Source organism: Protopterus annectens, chromosome 3.part1, assembly GCF_019279795.1.
Source record: "Protopterus annectens isolate FY-2018-M chromosome 3.part1, PAN1.0, whole genome shotgun sequence".
NCBI classification, from domain to species: domain Eukaryota; kingdom Metazoa; phylum Chordata; order Ceratodontiformes; family Protopteridae; genus Protopterus; species Protopterus annectens.
In genome coordinates, this window is record NC_056732.1 from 1,307,102,368 (window position 1) to 1,307,120,889 (window position 18,522).

The following is an 18,522-nucleotide window of genomic DNA, read 5'->3' on the forward strand; positions in this document are numbered from 1 at the left end:
TATGTCATGTGCATATCAAACTGCTTGTACAGACCCGTGTGTGTTGAAAAGGTATTTGTAAAATGTTTGTGATTAAAATGGGTCTGCAGTGTGTCCTACTGGAAGAGAACAAAAATGTACATAAGCTGTTGTAACTGTTCAAATGTATATATTTTAATAGTGGAAACTGGAATACAGGAGGTTCACTTCAGAAAAATAACTGAAATTAAATTAGTTTATGGCTAGACCATAAAAGATGGTATCTTTCAGTTTTCAATTCAGCAAGAGACACAATGTCTGTAGTAGGAAACTTTCTGTATTGTCTTTAGGGTGAACTAATTATTAGTTTTGAAAGCGTGAAGGAATGCAATTGTTTTATGACTTTCAGCATCTGCCAAAGATCTAAGGAGAAGCCCTTGTCTGTATATTTTACAGCTAGATGCTAAATACTACCAGGTTCAGCAATGGGGTTTTGACCTGGTGGCCAGAAATCAGATGACAAGAAGTGATGCCATTCTGCAAGCTATCATGGCAGCAATATTTGAGATATTATTTTGGGAAGTCTGTTAGTGAAACAGACTGTTCTGTATTTGGTCTTGGACCTGACAAGAACCATTCACCATAACATTTGCCTTGCTCTATTAGTAAGTGCTTAGGTTATAGTATACTTATCTTAGATTCAGTCTGGAATATAGTGAAGGTTATTTTACATATTTTTGTTTATTTATTTGAGACTATCCTGCAATGTTGTTTTAAATATTTCCTGTGGTTTTGAACTCTGTAATTGTGAATATATATTTAGTATTGTCTTTTTCTTTTATTGTTTATTATTAAATATATGTAAACCTTTCATTGTGGCTGATCTGTGTAGAGATATTTAAGTTTTGAGAGTACTTGAATATTTATTTGGTGACAATGTGTGGGCCACTCCTAATAGCCTTGCTCTTGGTCAAACTACCATCTGTATTAGTGTTAATATTACACAGGAAGATTGGTCACCCTTTGTTAAGGTCCTTAAAGTAGCTGATACAGAGTTGACTGGTGATGGTGGTAACTACCTTATAGTCTGGGCAGAAGGGGGCATAGCTAGAAAACCTGTGCCAGCCTTTCCCAGGTGTGTGTGTAAATCAAACCTCAAAGAGTCTGTGTAACAACTAATGGTTGGACAGAGAGGGTGCTGGAAGTCTTGGCTTGGTCACTCAGCTGAGATGTCAATTCTGTAGGTGTGCCATTGGGAAGTCTTACTGGGGATCTGGAGAAAGAGGGAAAAACCAGCCCCGGACTGACTGCAGTCTCTGTGTGCTCTTAAGAGTGGACCTGTTATCCTCCCAGTGAACGTCCACCACCATTGTCAGTGGTGAGGATTGAGGCTCCTTGATTACTGGTCCAGTGGTGGGTTGTCACACAAACAAATATGATGTTTTTCTGTAGTCAATAAATGATTTTCTTATTAGTATGCTCTGGTGGTTCACTGCATTCATTCCTTCAGCACTGGTGCATTTTTGAGTTTGTTGGATTTAGTTTTCTGTGCAACAATGCTTGTGTGAAGATCTTTAGAGAAAAGTAGGAACAAATTACATGGAAAAACATGGGAATTGTGGGAACAATACATGCAGAATAATGTTTTGTAGGAGGAATGAAGTGTAAGGGAAGGTAGGAAGTGAATGCGATGTGTAATGTTTGAATGACAGTGACTGTATAGAAGATTATAAGTGATGTATAATGTTTGCAACTGAAAATATGTCAATATGGCTGGTTTTCATTTATATAAATGTGTGATTGCCTATGTCATAAGTGATAATTTAATAAAGATGTTTCTTATTAAAAAAATATTAAAAGTGAAATGACATAAATGTTAAACATTTATAAGTTTAAAAATGCTTTGCCTGCTACTTAAGTAAAAATGAGTGTGCCATACTCATTATAAGGACACTGATAATGTTCTTGTTCAGGGAGAGAAATTGAAATGGAATGAGGCTATGTTTAAAACTGAACAGCCTGAACCTATGACAAATAATGTGTGAAATTTTAGTATCAAACAGAAAGTACCAGCTGCAGACATACTTTGTCCTAATCGTGGGAAGAAGAGTCAACATAGCTAGATTTTGTGCTAGTAATATTGACCCACTTGTACCTTTGAAAACTGTAACCAGAAAAAGCATGAACCTATAGAATGCAATAAACTGCAGAGAAGAAAAAAAATATGAAATAGACAGATAACCAAGACTAAAGCTTGATCACTCTGTAAGATTTCCTGTAGTTAGAACTTCATATTTAAACATTTTAGCTGTATTTTATTTCTCTAGAGATGTTTTAAAATAATAACAATAATAATAAAAATCTGCAGAATGTCTTATGACTTACTGGATGAATAACTTGGTATGCCTTTCCCCAAAGTTATAATATGTTCCCATAGGTGCCAGAACCATAAGGCGAGGGGGAGGGAGTGCCCCCCCCCACACATTTACAGCTGCAGGGGGTGGGGGAAATGAACATAGGACTCATGTGTGCTTTGCACACTAATGTGAATTTGAAAACAAAAGTTCACGGAAAAAAATATGCTGTTATACACAGCTGCCAGAGTCAACCATGGTAAGAAGACATTTTATGTGCTCTGCTGTTTAGCTTAACTGCCTTTGTAATGGTGCTCTGCCATTTAGCTTAGCTGCTTTTGTAATGGAGCTCTGCCGTTTACCATTTAGCTTAGCTGCTTTTGTAATGGTGATCTGCTGTTTGCCATTTAGCTTAGCTGCTTTTGTAATGGTGCTCTGCAGTTGTGTGTGTCTAGCTTCTTTTGTAATGGTGCTCTGCCGTTGTGTATGTGTTTAGCTGCTTTGGTAATGGTGCTCTGCCGTTTACTGTTTAGCTTAGCTGCTTTTGTAATGGTGCTCTGCCATTGTGTGTGTGTGTGTGTGTGTGTGTGTGTGTGTGTGTGTGTGTGTGTGTGTGTGTGTGTGTGTGTGTGTGTTTTTAGCTTAGCTGGTTTTGTAATGGTGCTCTGCTGTTGTGTGTGTTTAGCTTAGCTGCTTTTGTAATGGCGCTCTGCCGTTGTGTGTGTTTAGCTGCTTTTGTAATAGTGTTCTGCCGTTGTGTGTGTGTGTGCTTAGCTTAGCTTAGCTGCTTTTGTAATGGTGCTCTACTGTTTTGCGCGTGTGTGTGTGTGTGTGTGTGTGTGTGTGTGTGTGTGTGTGTGTGTGTGTGTGTGTGTGTGTGTGTGTGTGTGTGTGTGTGTGTGTTTAGCTTAGCTGCTTTTGTAATGGTGCTCTGCCGATGTGCGTTTAGCTTATCTGCTTTTGTAATGGTGGTGTGTGTGTTTTGTAATGGTGCTCTACCTTTGTATGTTTAGCGTAGCTGCTTTTATAATCATGGTATGTATGTGCTTTGTAATGGTGGTCTGTCAGTGTGTGTTTAGCTTAGCTGCTTTTGTAATGGTGGTGTGTGTGTTTTGTAATGGTGCTCTGCTTGCGTTTGAGTGTAAAATTCCCCAGTTACTTATGGCTGGTGGTTAGAATTACCCAGGCTCAAACCCTGTACCTTAGCTACAAGAGTCTGCATTCTCTACCCATACCACCACTTTTGATTCAGGGAGTTGAGTTAGCTATCAACTGTCTAGATTTTCACAGAATATTTGGCTCAAAATTTGTGGTTGCCTGCAAATCACTGAGAATGGAATTCACTAAATAATGATAGCCCTTTAAGTTTCAGTCTTCCTATCTTTTTAGGAAACACATGGTAACACAAAACACTATTTTTGCAACTTTCTAAGATTATACAAGTAATATTTAAAATGTGTCCCTGGTTTTGGACCTTTGTCCCCACCTCAAATAAATTTTGGCTTTTTCTAGATTTCTTCTGCTGTGAAATTGAGAGATTTAGTTGTGTCAAAGTGGATGGTGCTGTGGTGCAGTGGTAGTGCTGTTGCCTCACAGCAAGAGGTTCTCTGTGTGGAGTCTGTATGTTCTCCCTATGTTTGAATGGGTTCCCCTCTGCGTGCTCTGGTTTCCTCCCATGTTACAAAGACATGCATCTGGTGCATTTCTCCCTGGGCTTCTGTTGAAAATTGGCTTTGCTCCAAGTTGGACTTTACTGGTAAACAAATGCTAGATAAATAAAAATTTACAAGGAGCTGAGAGCTTCAGGGGAAGAGAAGTTCAGTGATACTTATTCCAAGTCTGTTTGCTTTGTTATTTGTACAACAGGTAGCAGCCTTACTTTTGATGCAGAAGGCTGTGGGTTCTACTCTCCCACAGTATGCAGATGGATTGCTGATAGTGTACTGTTTTGTACTTTCAAGGGAGGGAATGCAGTAGTCCTGTGAATGTCCTCCTTTGGAGGAGTTACCTAGTAACTATGAACCTGTTATCAGTTTGCCATCCATTCCCTATTGCAATATTACTAGCTTATTGTTGTTTAATGTAACATAGGCAATTTACTCTTCAAGGGCAATGGCCACTTTATTTGTAGATGAAACAATGAAATATAATGTTGTTTCCTAGCAGCAACCTCTTCATTAGTTAGAGATCCCTTTAATGTGGAATTATTTAGATGACTTACTTCTGCAGAGATTTTGCATATTTACTGATACTGGTGGATTGTACTGACAGACTTTTGAGTGGCCTTTTATGGTTGAAATTTTCTGAAATGGGTAGTTTTGTCATTATTGGTTCATACATTTTGTTTCATTGCTTACTAGAAGACTGTTCAAAACTACAAATTTAAAACACAATCTAAAAACTGGTGCTATATTATACAAGGAATATAATTTAATACAATCAGGAAGGTGAATCAAAGAATGCATATATGTATGCATGGTTCTAAAAATATGTTTGAAAACAGCCCAGAAGAAAGTGTGAAAGGCTCAAAATCATGGGCGATTTTTAAGCCTTACTCTTGTTATCAAAGCAATGGATGAAGGTAAAACAGTTCACACCACATTACCTTGACCCGGCTAAGCCTTTTGGCACAATCCCCTACTCAGGTGTGGTACAAAAGATGAATAATGAAGAAGCAAACACTTGCATCACTAGCTGGATTGCCAAATTGCTTACAGGATGCAGGAGATCAAAACAGGGGAAGAGGCCAGTCACCAATGGAGTCCCCCAGGGTTCGGTGTTGAGACTTTTTCAGTTTGGCGTATACATCTCAAAAGTAAAAGGAAATACCATAGGGCTTTGGCCAGCTAAGTTTGAGATGACTGCAAGCTAGGAGCAGTTATTGAGTCCCCAAATGACTTACCCATCATGCAGGAAGGTTTGTCCCAAATCATAACTCGTGTCAAAATCATGACAATGCCCTCTGAGAACTGACGCAATTGTTTGGCATTTGGGAACTTGTGTATACAGTGACCTAACTTTTGACCAACATGTGCCCAGATTCATAAGAAAGTCTTTCTATATTGCACAGCTTATAAATAACTTGATTGTGACTAGCTCTAGAGATGTTGTTGTCCTCCTTTACAAAGCTCTCATTAGGTCAATCATTTTGTATAATGCCCACTATGACATGTATCTGTCCAGCCCCATGCAACAATTGGAATACCTTCAGAGATACCTTACTAAAAGGATACAAGTCCTAAACAATAGGTCTTGCATGGACCACCTCAAAGATTTATTGCTATACTCAGTATCCTACAGACTGCTTAGATGTGATGTGTCTGGCATACAAGCCATCCTCCAACCTAATACAGATGGACCTACTGAACATCAGCAAGTCAAATGGCATCAGAAATACTCAGTCCAGGTATCTAAACTGAATAATGTTGTGGTGAGATGGATATATATCACAGAGGCTACCACTGTTCCAGAACAGACTATCCATAAAAGTAAAGCAAAGCTCATCCGTCCATATTCAAATGGAACTTCGATCTAAGGCTGGGTAATAGAAAATTTACTCCAGGATTGACCCTCATGCCACTAATGGATAGAGGCAGTTCCTAAGTGCTGCATCCCTTACATGGATCCCCCTCAAATTATCTGTGGTATAATCACAGCTATTCTCACTAGGGCTAATATACAATTATCAGCTATGGGATAGGTAAGACCAATCAGAAAATGTTAATTCAAGCACCAAATGGAATTGGATAAGCTTAAAATGTCATCCAAGTGAACTTATGTTGTGGTAGTAAATAGCTACAACAAAATTGCCCTTTTTAGATCACTAAGTGCCCCTCTCACCCCCCCCCCCAGTCTTCAACAGCTTCCGGCACCTATAAAGCAGGTGTAGTCTTCAGGTGAAACGGAAGATGACTAGTGGCCTGAAAACTAATGATAGAACTGGTGCATATGAATCCTTAGCAGGTTACTATCATGGGGTCATCCACACAGCTTCTGACCAAGAAGGAAAAGCTGAAGATTTTTTTAAATACCTTTATTAAACTATCACTTAAAACATAAGCAAACATATATTAATAGAAAAGAAAAAAATGTACTAACATTTTCCATTTATATACATAATAAATCCCATATCTTTTCTTTATTTGAAATTATCATCAGTCCAGCATTACATAAATTGCTGAATTCCTGACTTCCCTTAAATGTCACTCCTCCTCCTCCTGAACATTATTCAGATGTATTGTTGCTACAATTTCCATTTATTTCTATGTAATTTGCTCTTTCCCTTTTCTAAAGATCCCTATTCCGGTTATTTTGTCTCTTTTATAATATTCAATACTTCAGATATGGTTGGTTTAGACTTTGATTTCCATTTTTCATTAATTGATTTTTTGGCAGCCAACAGAGTTAAACTGCCTTATTATGTCTAGGCAATTCCGATCCTATGTCTCAGCTCAAAAAAATCATACCCTTTGTTATAGCCATTTCCTCATCCAAAATTTCTAACAGTGTACTCTGTAAGGAATTTTTAAAATCTGCCAACTTATTAAACTCCCAAAACACATGTTCCCAGTTGCCTGTTTCTTATCTACCACACCTCTAACATTTGCTATCTACCCGAGGAAAAATTCTTTGAAGTTTGCTTGGGGTATAAATATATGCAAACACTTCCAAGCAAAAATCCTAAAACTTCTGGACTTTGTTGCATACTTGGGAGTCATACTATGTCCTCCCATTGTTCTCTTGTAAATTGCTTGTCCAGTCTCTTTCCAGTCTTTTCTAACCTGCTCTGATTGATTCTTATAGTTATGCAATATTTTATATGCCCTACTAATTATCCGTTTTTAACAGCAGCTTATCTTCCAGATTCAATTAAAAACCCCACCAGAGTATCTCTTGAGAAGCTGAAGATCTTTTCAAAGCAAGATAAAACTGTCTGAATGCTGCCCGTCTTTTATTTTTACAGACTGTTTACTCATAAATGTATAACATGATAAGGACTGCCCATCTTTTATTTTTACAGACTATTTATTTACTCATAAATGCATAACATAATAAGGACTGAAAATAATCCTCATTCATTAATTTCCCCATATACCCACTGTGATATTGTTGCCTTAGCATTATACTTTGAGAAAATGACTATCGATCAGATTTCAGACCAAGGTACTTTACATATAGTATAAGTAAGGTAAAAGTAACATTCTGCTAAGTTTTTGAAAGTTTCAAGAATGATGATGATTTATTAGTAGACGATGCATAAGAATGTTTCTGAAGTACTCATTGTGAGACAAATGAAGCATATACAGAGGCACAGAAGCTGCTGGAGATACAGTAGCATGTTTTTATATATATATTAAAAGAAGTTCACTAAATTGTAAAAGTCCACTGATGCTTTATAAGTAAAATGATGAAATTAAATGTTCAACATTTTTAACAAAAATCTACATCATAAAGTTGTTTTCTGTATCACATTAATTAGTAAGAATTATAGTGATTAATGTTGCTGCCTCACAGTGCTTGATTTTTCAGTTCTATTCTCATCTAGGTTGCCTTCTGTGTGGAATGCACATGTCTTCTCTGTGACTGCATGAGATTTTACCACATGCTTTAGTTTCCCCCAGTATTCCCAAAGACATGCTGCAAATTCACTTACATGCCTTAAAATTGCCCTTAGGTGTGCTTGTAGTGTGTAATCGAGTGTGTGTGTGTGTGTGTGTGTGTGTGTGTGTGTGTGTGTGTATGTGTATGTGTTTTTCAGTATTTATTTATTTATTTTATCTGTTTACTGGGATGGTCCGACTGGCCAACGGTGTCCATTTTCAGCGGAGACCTGAGGAGAAAAGCTCTAGCAAAGTACATTTTACTAATACTTATCTAGTACAACAAAGAAAAAGTTTGCTATACAGCTTATATGTATCTACTTACAGTTTAGCAGAGATCAGTAAGGCAATTTATATACCTAGGAGATTAGTCAACAAAAATATATACATGAGAGATGAGATTAACACATAAATAAAGTACAAATGCAGTACAGCATATTTTAGCGTGTTGCAGTAGTCACTGGCTTCTTTGTAATTGAGTAGACTCAAGCATGTAGAAAATGAACGAATGAATGACTGAAAGTCTGCTTTAAATAAATCAAGTATTTCAAGACTCACTCCTGTTTTAGTCTTTTGAGTCTTACTATTAAGGTTCCCACTCATGTCACAAAATAAAGTGATAAACATCTTAAGCTATGAACAATATTGGGAAGAGAGGCAAATGTATTTCACAAAGACTACCAAGGCTATGATGTTGTACCCTGGTAGTATCAAAATATATTTTTTTTATTTTTAAGATAATTAGAGTTATGGATTAGTTTAAAATAATGCTTGTCAATTTTTACTGAAGCTCTAATTAAAGCTATTTGTGTTCTGAGTGCACGATAGTTTGTTATGTGCAATGTGAATAGATTTCCTTCATGTGGCAGGTAAAATTTGAGAAATGCCATGCTGGTCCAATGACAGAAAACACTGGATACAAAAATTATGTGATACACTATTACTGAATCAATATTTGTTTTACAGTATAACTGTTCAAGGTTTTGGATTAGAAGGAGTCCTTTATCAGGAGTTAATAAGTTAGTGATCATAGGAACAGTGCTAGAAGCCACGGTGGTGCAGTGGTAGCATTGTCGCCTCACAGCAAGAGGTTCTCCCGTTCGATTCTCGACTGGAGTGCCTTCTGCGTGGAGTCTGCATGTCCTCCCCACGATTGAGTAGCGGTTGAAAGACATGCGTGAATGGGCATGCGTTTGTTGAAGGTTGAGCGTCGGGCTGGCACTTTGACACCATAAAAACTGATTGCCAATCATTAGTTGATCGGAGTTCTGCTGTGGCAACCCCTAACTGGGAAAAGCCAAAAGAAAAACAACAACCTAGAAAAGGAGAAACAAGTACATACATTATTTCCTATTAGCAAAAAGAAACACTTTAAAAACTGTAGTATAGAAAAATGTAGCACAGATAGCCATGAGATAGATACTGTGTGTGTGTGTCTTTATGTGTGTGAGCCTGAAAAATTAAATGGTAGGGCTCATCTCCAGCTGTAAAAGCGAAGGTCCGTCTTGGGTGGTGCATTCAAAGCAGCAGTCATAAAATACCAATCATTAGTTCACATTATTTACTCTGACACTTAATGATGAAATAAATAACAAGAAATAAAGATGAGATGCAGTATTAGTTAAATCCAGAGGAGGAATACAGTAATCAGTTATTTAAATGTTCTGTTATAATAAATCTACGTGAGATACATTTTCATTAAAAATATATAATAATAGCAATAATGTCCAGGTCATACCATTATGTTATAAAAAAAGCAGAGGTTGCCAAGAGCAGAAGGTATATATGAATTGGGAATGAGGATATGTTTTTACAGAATAGGACAGTCTGACCATTCTAATACTGAATATTCAAACAGGCATGCTACGGGCAGGTAGTCTGCTACAAAAGACTGCACTCTTGTTAACAGGAGGAAGGGAAGAAGAAAAAAGGAATGAAAGTAAGTAGCTGTCATTTAATCAGAGTATGTGTGTGACAGATATTGCCATCATTGAGTCCTACTTGGAACTTTGGAAAAGCAACCTGCACAGCTTAGTTATAAAGTTAAAATGTTGTCCATTATGAATTTACTGGCAGTCTAGCATTAACATTAACATTTTAACCACAGTATAATACTACCCTCTATATTTGCATGAGTAAAACAGGTGCCAATGCTATGCAACACTCCAATAGTTCTGATGTACTTTCTCAGGAGATCAGTATTTTAGGGTCAGTTTAGAAAATCATAGTAAAATCACACTTTTCTGATGCATTTATTGCATTTCTGAACACCTAATATGTGTTCACTGATAACTGTGCCAAAGAGAAAACTGCCTCGTGAAAAACAGACTGACATTTGCACCAGCCAGGGCCATGTCAAATAATGAGATGAATTTATCTTCATTGTCCTTTTCAAAGGTATAGGGAAATATCCTTATCAAGAAATAGCTGACATGTTTGATACAGAAGGCTTAGGCTGAAAAAAGTATGCTCTCATTAACATGTCAGCCATTTTGCATGTAACCCATGTGTTTATGCTGAAATAATCACTAACCTGAGCTGGTAACAGGAATGTACCCTGAATATTGATGAGCGGAGGAGAGAAGCACGACCAGCTCAGCTAGCTCCTGACTGGTGCCCTGCAGAGTTCTACAGCAGCAGAGAGACAAAAGAGAGACTTTGGAGTGATTAAGTATCATTTTTCTGCATTTTTTGCTGCCTTTAGATAATTCCACCTAAAATGCCCATTTTTTAGAGTTTCTGTGATTTAAAAAGCTTGTTTCAGCTACATATTGTACTTATTTTACTACCTGCACTTTAACAAAGTTGATTTTGTGTTTAAATTACCTGTTTAACTGTTGTAGGCTATACACTCAAGTGTGATATCCATTTCAGTGCATTTAAAAAGTTTTTTGATTGTATCTGCTTTATTTTCTGAAAAAAAACCCCAAAAAAACAAAACATATGCTTGGTTTCCCGCCTTTCTAAACCAGTGTAGTTCAATTTTCTGGTTAGTGCTGAATTCAGGGCTGTGTTACAAGTTTCTGTGTTTGCCCATACCTTACTTGGATTGAAGGAAGTTTCTCTGTTCACCTGTGAGAAAGGGAGCTTTGAGCAGCCTATCTGTCCCTGGAGGAGTGGTTTCTGCCCAGAAATTAGAAGTTTATTGGCCATTTTGGGCTAATTTCTCTCTCTTTCATTTCCCTGTTATAAAACTCGAATTTGCGAGGTTTTTGCACTTTTATATAGCTCAGCTAGCTTCTGCCTGGCACCCTGCAATGTTCCACAGCAGCAGAGAGACAAAAGAGAGACTTTGAAGTAATTTAAGTATCATTTTTCTGCATTTTCTTGCTGCCTTTAGCTAATTCTGCCTAAAACGCCAATTTTTTAGAGTTTCTGTGATTTAAAAAGCTTGTTTCAGCTAAATATTGTACTTATTTTACTGCCTGCACTTTAACAATGTTGTTTTTGTGTTTAAATTACCTGTTTAACTGTTGTAGGCTACACACTCAAGTGTGATAGCCATTTCTGTGCATTTAAAGTGTTTTTTTGATTGTATCTGCTTTATTTTCTGGAAAAAAAAAACAAAAAAGTATACTTGTTTTCCTGCCTTTCTAAGCTAGTATAGTCCAGTTTTTAGGTTAGTGCTGAATTCAGGGCTGTGTTACAAGTTTCTATGTTTGCCCATACCTTACTTGGATAGAAGGAAGTTTCTCTGTTCACCTATGAGAGAGGGGAGCTTTGAGCAGCCTATCTGTCCCTGGAGGAGTGGTTTCTGCACAGAAATTAGTAGTTTATTGGCCATTTTGGGCTAATTTCTATGTCTTTCATTTCCCTGTTATAAAACCTGCATTTACGTGGTTTTGCGCACTGGGCTGAGCCGGTTAGCTAGGGTATAACTATTCCCGGCTCCACAAAGTCTACTCTTCAATTTTTCCCTTGGAACTAGACAAACTTTCAACTTAAGCACAAACCATTCACTTCTCAGACCGGCACTTGCTCAAAACTCATAGCAAGCACTAATAAACCTTACACTAGATCCCCCTATACTGTAGAGAAGGACAAGGCTCTCTATTCGACCTTACCACCCAATCAGTAAAACAGTTCACTGTATCTACCCAGACATGTCTAAAGGGCAGTTTCATGTGTACTCTGCGGTCCAACTGGTGAATCTGGTCATTTTGAGGCAATGTTACAACTGCCTCATGTGCACAGACAACCCTCTCCTCCTACCACTAAACACTAATACATGCGAGAGATGCAATTATACAGCCAAACTGGAGGTTAAGCTTTCTCAACCCAAGACTGGACCAGACAATCAAGAGGAGAAGGGAACTACTTGCATCACACCACCAGTCTCACACAGATCAATGAAACCAGCACTGGCAAAAAACACACATGAATACATGAAAACATACTCGGCGGCTCTAAATAAAAATCTGCAAAAGCAACAGAGACTTTCAAAGCAGACACCCAAGCAACCTCCACCCTCCAACACAAACCATGAAACATATACTTCACAAAACCAGTGTGCCATGCAATCACAGCCCTTAAGGCAAAATAACATACCCAACACACTAGTAATAGATGACTCTATAGTCAGGCACACTGACGTCCCACTCTCTAGGCTGAACAAGGAGAAGGTTATTGTTAGCTGCCTGTCGGGTACCAGGATCCCTCACATAACACAAGCACTCAGGTCACTCCAGAACAAGTACAAATATGACTCTGTCATTGTCCATGCTGGTGTGAATGACCTGAGCCGTACCTCCCTGGACTACATGAAAAGAGACATGGAAGAGCTCTCTTATCACATAGCCCAGGCTGGTATGACCCTGACCTTGAGTAGCATCCTGCCCTCACCAAGAGTGATACCATGGTATAAAGAAAAAATTATCAATTTCAACAATTGGCTAAGCTTCTGGTGTCATTCAAAGGAGATCCAGTGTCTGTCAGCCTAAGATGACATGCTTGACAAGCCACGCTGCTTCGCTAGAGATGGCTTGCACTTTTCACCCTTAGGCTTTTGAATATTGGCCAAGGCTTTTGCCAACCCCATAGTGCCTTTTTTAGGCAAGGCTCAAAAGACAAACTCACTGCCATAAATAGCACAAGTAACAAAAAACTGAGGGTAATGCTGCTCAATGCCAGAAGTCTAAACCTCAAAATGCATGCACTCGAGTCACTCCTCAGTATGGAGAAAATTGATATATGTGCAGTAACAGAAACCTGGTTTAAGGCTCCAGAGAGCACCCCAGTACTTCCAGGCTACAACTTATACCATACATTTTGGCCACAAAACCCGGACCAAAATACAAAAGGCGGAGGCATATCCATATTCATCAAGGATACCCACACCTCCAGGTTAGTGGCACAACACGATGCTTCAGAGATCATCCACGTGCAACTAACAATGGGCAAAACTGCAATTCAAATTGTAGCTTGCTACAGATCACCCACCATGTCCCAGGACCCCCATTCCACATTTCTAGAAACACTGGGAAACATAAAGGTCCTACCAAACACCCTGATATTTGGTGATTTCAATTACCCAAACATTAACTGGGAGAACTACTCAAGTACTAACTCCCTTGCCCAACATTTCCTAGAATTTATAAACTCAAATGCCCTGGATCAATTGGTCAACACCTCCACCAGAGGTGACAACATATTGGAGCTGGTCATCACCAACATGGGCAACCGGTGTTCCACACTGGAGGTCAACCCCTCGCTGGTTAGATCTGACCATAAACTAATCACTTTGGATATCCACATTCCACCCCCACCCCTGGTCAAAGAAACCAGCATGAAAAACTTTTCAAGAGCAAACTTCACTTTACTTAAGACCAAGGTGGAAAGTTTCAAAGCCCCCATGCTAAAGGATAACGCTGACCAAGTTGCAAAATCCTTTACTAATGCACTCTATGGGCACCTATAAGAACGCATGGATTGTGCTATCCCAAGCAAAACCAAGACTTACTCCTCCAAGAAAAGGAAACCAGTCTGGTGAACCCCTGCCATAAACAAGCTATACAATAGAAGGAGAAAACTAGTACAGAAAAGAGTAAAATCCCAAGAAGGTAAGACATCCCTGATCAGTATCAGCAAGAAACTATGATCCCTCATAAAATCATCCAAGGCTAGCTTCAAAAGAAAAATTGCCAAGGACTCCAAAGATAACCATAAGGAATTCTTTAACTATGTCAAGAATCTAAGTGGCAATTCTCAGATCTACTCGGAGTTAGTGCAGAATGGCACAAAATACACTTAACCGACTGATATCGCCAACATCCTGGCAGACAGGTTCAGTGCAAACTTCACCCCCCCTCTCACCATCAAAAGGGCCCATAACCAAACCAAAAGAATGTAGTGCCCCTGAAATCACAGACACTCAGGTTAAAACAGCCCTCTCCAAAGCCAAAAACACAGCATCAATGAGACCGGATGGTGTCCCAGGCTGCATCCTACATGAGCTCAAAGATGAACTAACCCCTCACCTAAACACACTGTTCAAACTCAGCCTCTCCACAGGCTATGTGCCCATAGAGTGGTGCACAGCAACAGTTATTCTGCTCCACAAAGGTGGAGCCAGAACAGACCCTGGGAACTATCACCCTATAAGCCTAATTAGCTTGTTCTGCAAGGCTATGGAGCGCATCATCATGGATCTCATTAAGAGAGACATTGGGAACCTCCAAACACTGGACCCTACCCAGTTCAGCTTTGTTAAGGGCAGATCATGCCTACTAAACCTGGTGGACTTCTTTCAGACAGTTACCAAGGCTATAGATGAGGGAAAGATGGTCCACGCAGCCTACCTAGACCTCGCAAAGGCCTTCGACACTATTCCCCATTCTGGTATTATAGACAAGCTCACCAGCCTGAACATAAACCCCTACATCACGAGATGGGTTGCCAACTGGCTCATGGACAGAACCCACATGGTAAGGGTTGTGGGAGCTAGGTCTGACTCTAAACCAGTTACAAGTGGCGTTCCCCAGGGCTCAGTCCTAGGACCCCTTCTGTTCGGCATATACTTTCCAGAGGTACAGGCAAGCACAGGAGGTCTATGGTTGACCAAGTTCACAGACGACTGCAAACTAGGGCCTATAATTGACTCTCCGGCTGACAAAGACATCCTCCAAAAGGGTCTCACTGAGACAGATACCTGGTGTCAAAACCATGGCCTCAAGCTAAATGCCAAAAAGTGCATAGTCATCCCCTTTGGAAAAAAGAAAGTACCCACAATCTACCACATAGGTGGTAGCCTCCTAAATACAGAAGACGTAATAAGGGATCTGAGGACCCAAATAGATAGTAATCTCTCCTTTGATGATCACATTGCCAAAGTGGTTAGAAAATCCTTCTCTGTGGCCCACCTAATCACAAACGGGTTTGCATCCAGATCAAAAGAGGTCATTGTGCCCCTCTATGCATCACTCATCAGACCCCATCGTAGAGTACAATGCCCCATTTGGGATGTAAATTACAAGACACCTGCAACAGCTGGAAAGACCACAGAAATACCTCACCAAGAGGATCACTGGCCTCAAACAGATGCCCTATGCAGCTCGACTGAAGAAACTCCAGCTGTACTCGGTTGCATATCACCTATTCATAGGAGATCTATGCCTGACATACAAGGCCATGTCCAACCCAGAACTGATGGGCATACTCCACCTAAAGAAAAACCATATCCCCTCGAGCCACATGCTCTAGGGATCTAAACCTCACCACAACAATAAATAGGACATGCTGGAGGGATAGATTCCTGTCCCAGAGACTTCCTATGCTCTGGAACAAGATTCCAATCTACATTAGGCAGAGCTCCTCGCTAACACTCTTCAAGAGAAACATCGACGGGTGGATGGGAAATAGAAAGTTTACCCTGAGGATCACTTCAATGGCCCATAGGAATTTAGCAGATTGTTAGGATGTAAAGGGGCAACTCATACCTTAAGTAAAGTTTGTAAAGATCATCTGTGACAAAAATTATATTCAATTAGTATTTTAATAGTCTGGGTTTTATAATGACTTCAAACTAATTATCTCATTTAGCTCTGGTTATGCTGTAACATGTACCCAGAACATTCATTCATATTACTCCATTTCTGAAATATTTCCCTTATTTCTCCTATCAAGTTCAACACTGTCACTTCCAATATGTAAAATAACTACATGCACACATTCTAATATATTTAAATGAAGCATTATTGTTAAGATTTTTACTGAAATTTAACACATTAATATAACATTAATATTCAAAAGAACAATCATACAAAAATATCTACAATAGTGTCTCATCAAAATAATTAAGCTTTATGATTCAAAGATCTAAAAGTATGTTGATTAAGCTATCATAAAATTTATAAATCAATGTTTTTCTAACAACACATTCAGTTTTAACCAACTATTATATTCAGAGGTAATCTTTGTTCACATTTTAATAGTGATAAATTAATTCTGACATACAATGTTTGCAATATTTATAAATTCTACAAAGGAGTAATTTTATTTTTCCATTTTTTTGTGTTAATATGTTTTCTAGCAATTGTTAAAAGACTTCAGGGAAGAGGACACTGTATTCTGGGAGCACTTCCAGGAATTGCAGCATGAAATAAAACTAATGTTTTAGATACATTTAATTTGTCTGTCCACAGAGCTTGCAAAAAGCCATTAATCTCTTTCCAAAAGGGATGTAACTTTTCACAATCAAACACGATGCATTGCCAATACGCTTTTAACATTTAGTATAGATTTACATCTGTAATATCTAATGTCGTTTTTACTGCCTGAGTTATAATTTATGAAGAGTAATAAAGGTTATATGTAAACATTTCCACGAAAATAATTTCCTATATAAAGAAGATATAGGGCCAGATTCAGGAAGGCTTACAAGGAGTTCAAGAGTAGTGTAAGCCTCCGTGTAAGCCTCCTGATTCAGGAACAGCCCAAACCTCCGTGTAAGAGACAGCTAAAACGTCTCTTACACGGACTGGGCGTGGAAATGCTCAATACCTCATTTTCAGCTCAAAGATATGCAAATGAGGTATTTGAGCGATCCACGAAGCAGAAACCAGTCCGTGTAACGGACGTGTTAGCTGCAGAAATGTACTCAGCTGACAACTGAGTACATTTCTGCAAAATTAAAAACGGAGCTATGTCAGCTCCAAATAAAGGGTGCATATGTTTCATTAAGCATGCCAATGGCCAAATATGTGGCCATTGGCATGAAAAGTGTTGCAAAATAAGTTATATAACTTTTTTTTTCACGGGATTTTTGTGTTTAACTGCAGCGCACACCAGCGCAAACAGGGTGCGCTACCTAAAACTGAAAACCGAAGCTTATAAACCCACAATTGTGGGATTTATGTATTACATGAAATGTCAATGGAGGGACTTGCAGACCAAAACAATATGGCCTCCGTTTAGTGGTTGTCAAGGAGGGGAAGCTCCGTGTAAGACATGTAACTAAGCATTACTAGGCAATCCTATGTAAATGAGGGTTACAATACTGAATCACACTGCCACATAGGTAATGAGCACTTTCTGAGTAGTGTAAGAGTTAGAGAAGGGGGAGGAACAGAGTAAGAGGTAGGTGACATCACGAGGGGAAGGATAGTAATAAATGTACCAGATTGGAGGGCAATGTAAGGTAACAGATGACAGACAGACATCAGGGAGGGAGGTGTGTCCCAACAGAACACTAGGAAAGTCAAGAAATTGAGGGTATACGCTATCCCTACACTCAAAGTTTCTTGATATACGTGCATGCGCGCGTGTAAGGCAGGTTCAACATGTGGGAGCGTGTTGCAAACTGTTTACAACGGTTTGCTGGGCGCACGTGTAAGGCGGTGTGCGCGCGTTTTAGCATGAATCAGCCTAGCTAACACTGTGTAAGGATGTGTGCGCGCGAGTAACACCGTGTAAGGATGTGTGCGCGTGTTTAAGTGACTGTAAGCTTGTGTAAGCTGGTGTGCACATTGCTCCCCCTCAGGAAACAGAGAGGAAACAGGAAACAACTAAAATCCAGGTAAACTGCCAGAGGATACTACTGGAGTTAATTGGTGGAAACAATTAGAAGCAGGCAATTACACAGGCAGACTAGAAGCCCAACCCAGCACTTAAAACACTGCAAGGAGCAGTGCAGGCTGTTTCTCACAACAGATACTGCCAGAAACTAAGCTATCAGAATTGAAAACTGAAAAAAGCTGAACTCAGAGCAGAAATGCTAGGGGCTGCCATAGCTATTATAGTCAGGCATAGGCGAATTGCTGAGGGTGGTGACAATGCAGATGCTGACAGACAACCCAGAGTGAGGAGAAGGAGAAGAGTATACAAGCCCAGGGTCACCTACCATGGGTTACATGAGCTGGAGATAGTAGAGCTATAGAGTGGACAGAGAGCTCCTGCAGCAGATTGTTGAGCTGTGCAGGCCACGCCTCACACACAGAACCAACAGAGGGAACCCATCCCAGTGGAAACCAAGGTATGTGTTGGCCTAAGAATACTAGCAACAGGTACCTTCCAGAGACCAACTGGCGATATGATGGGGATATCACAGGCATCAGCCTCCAGGGTACTGCACCAGTTCCTGGATGCCATGTCACCACATGTCAGTGATCATATAT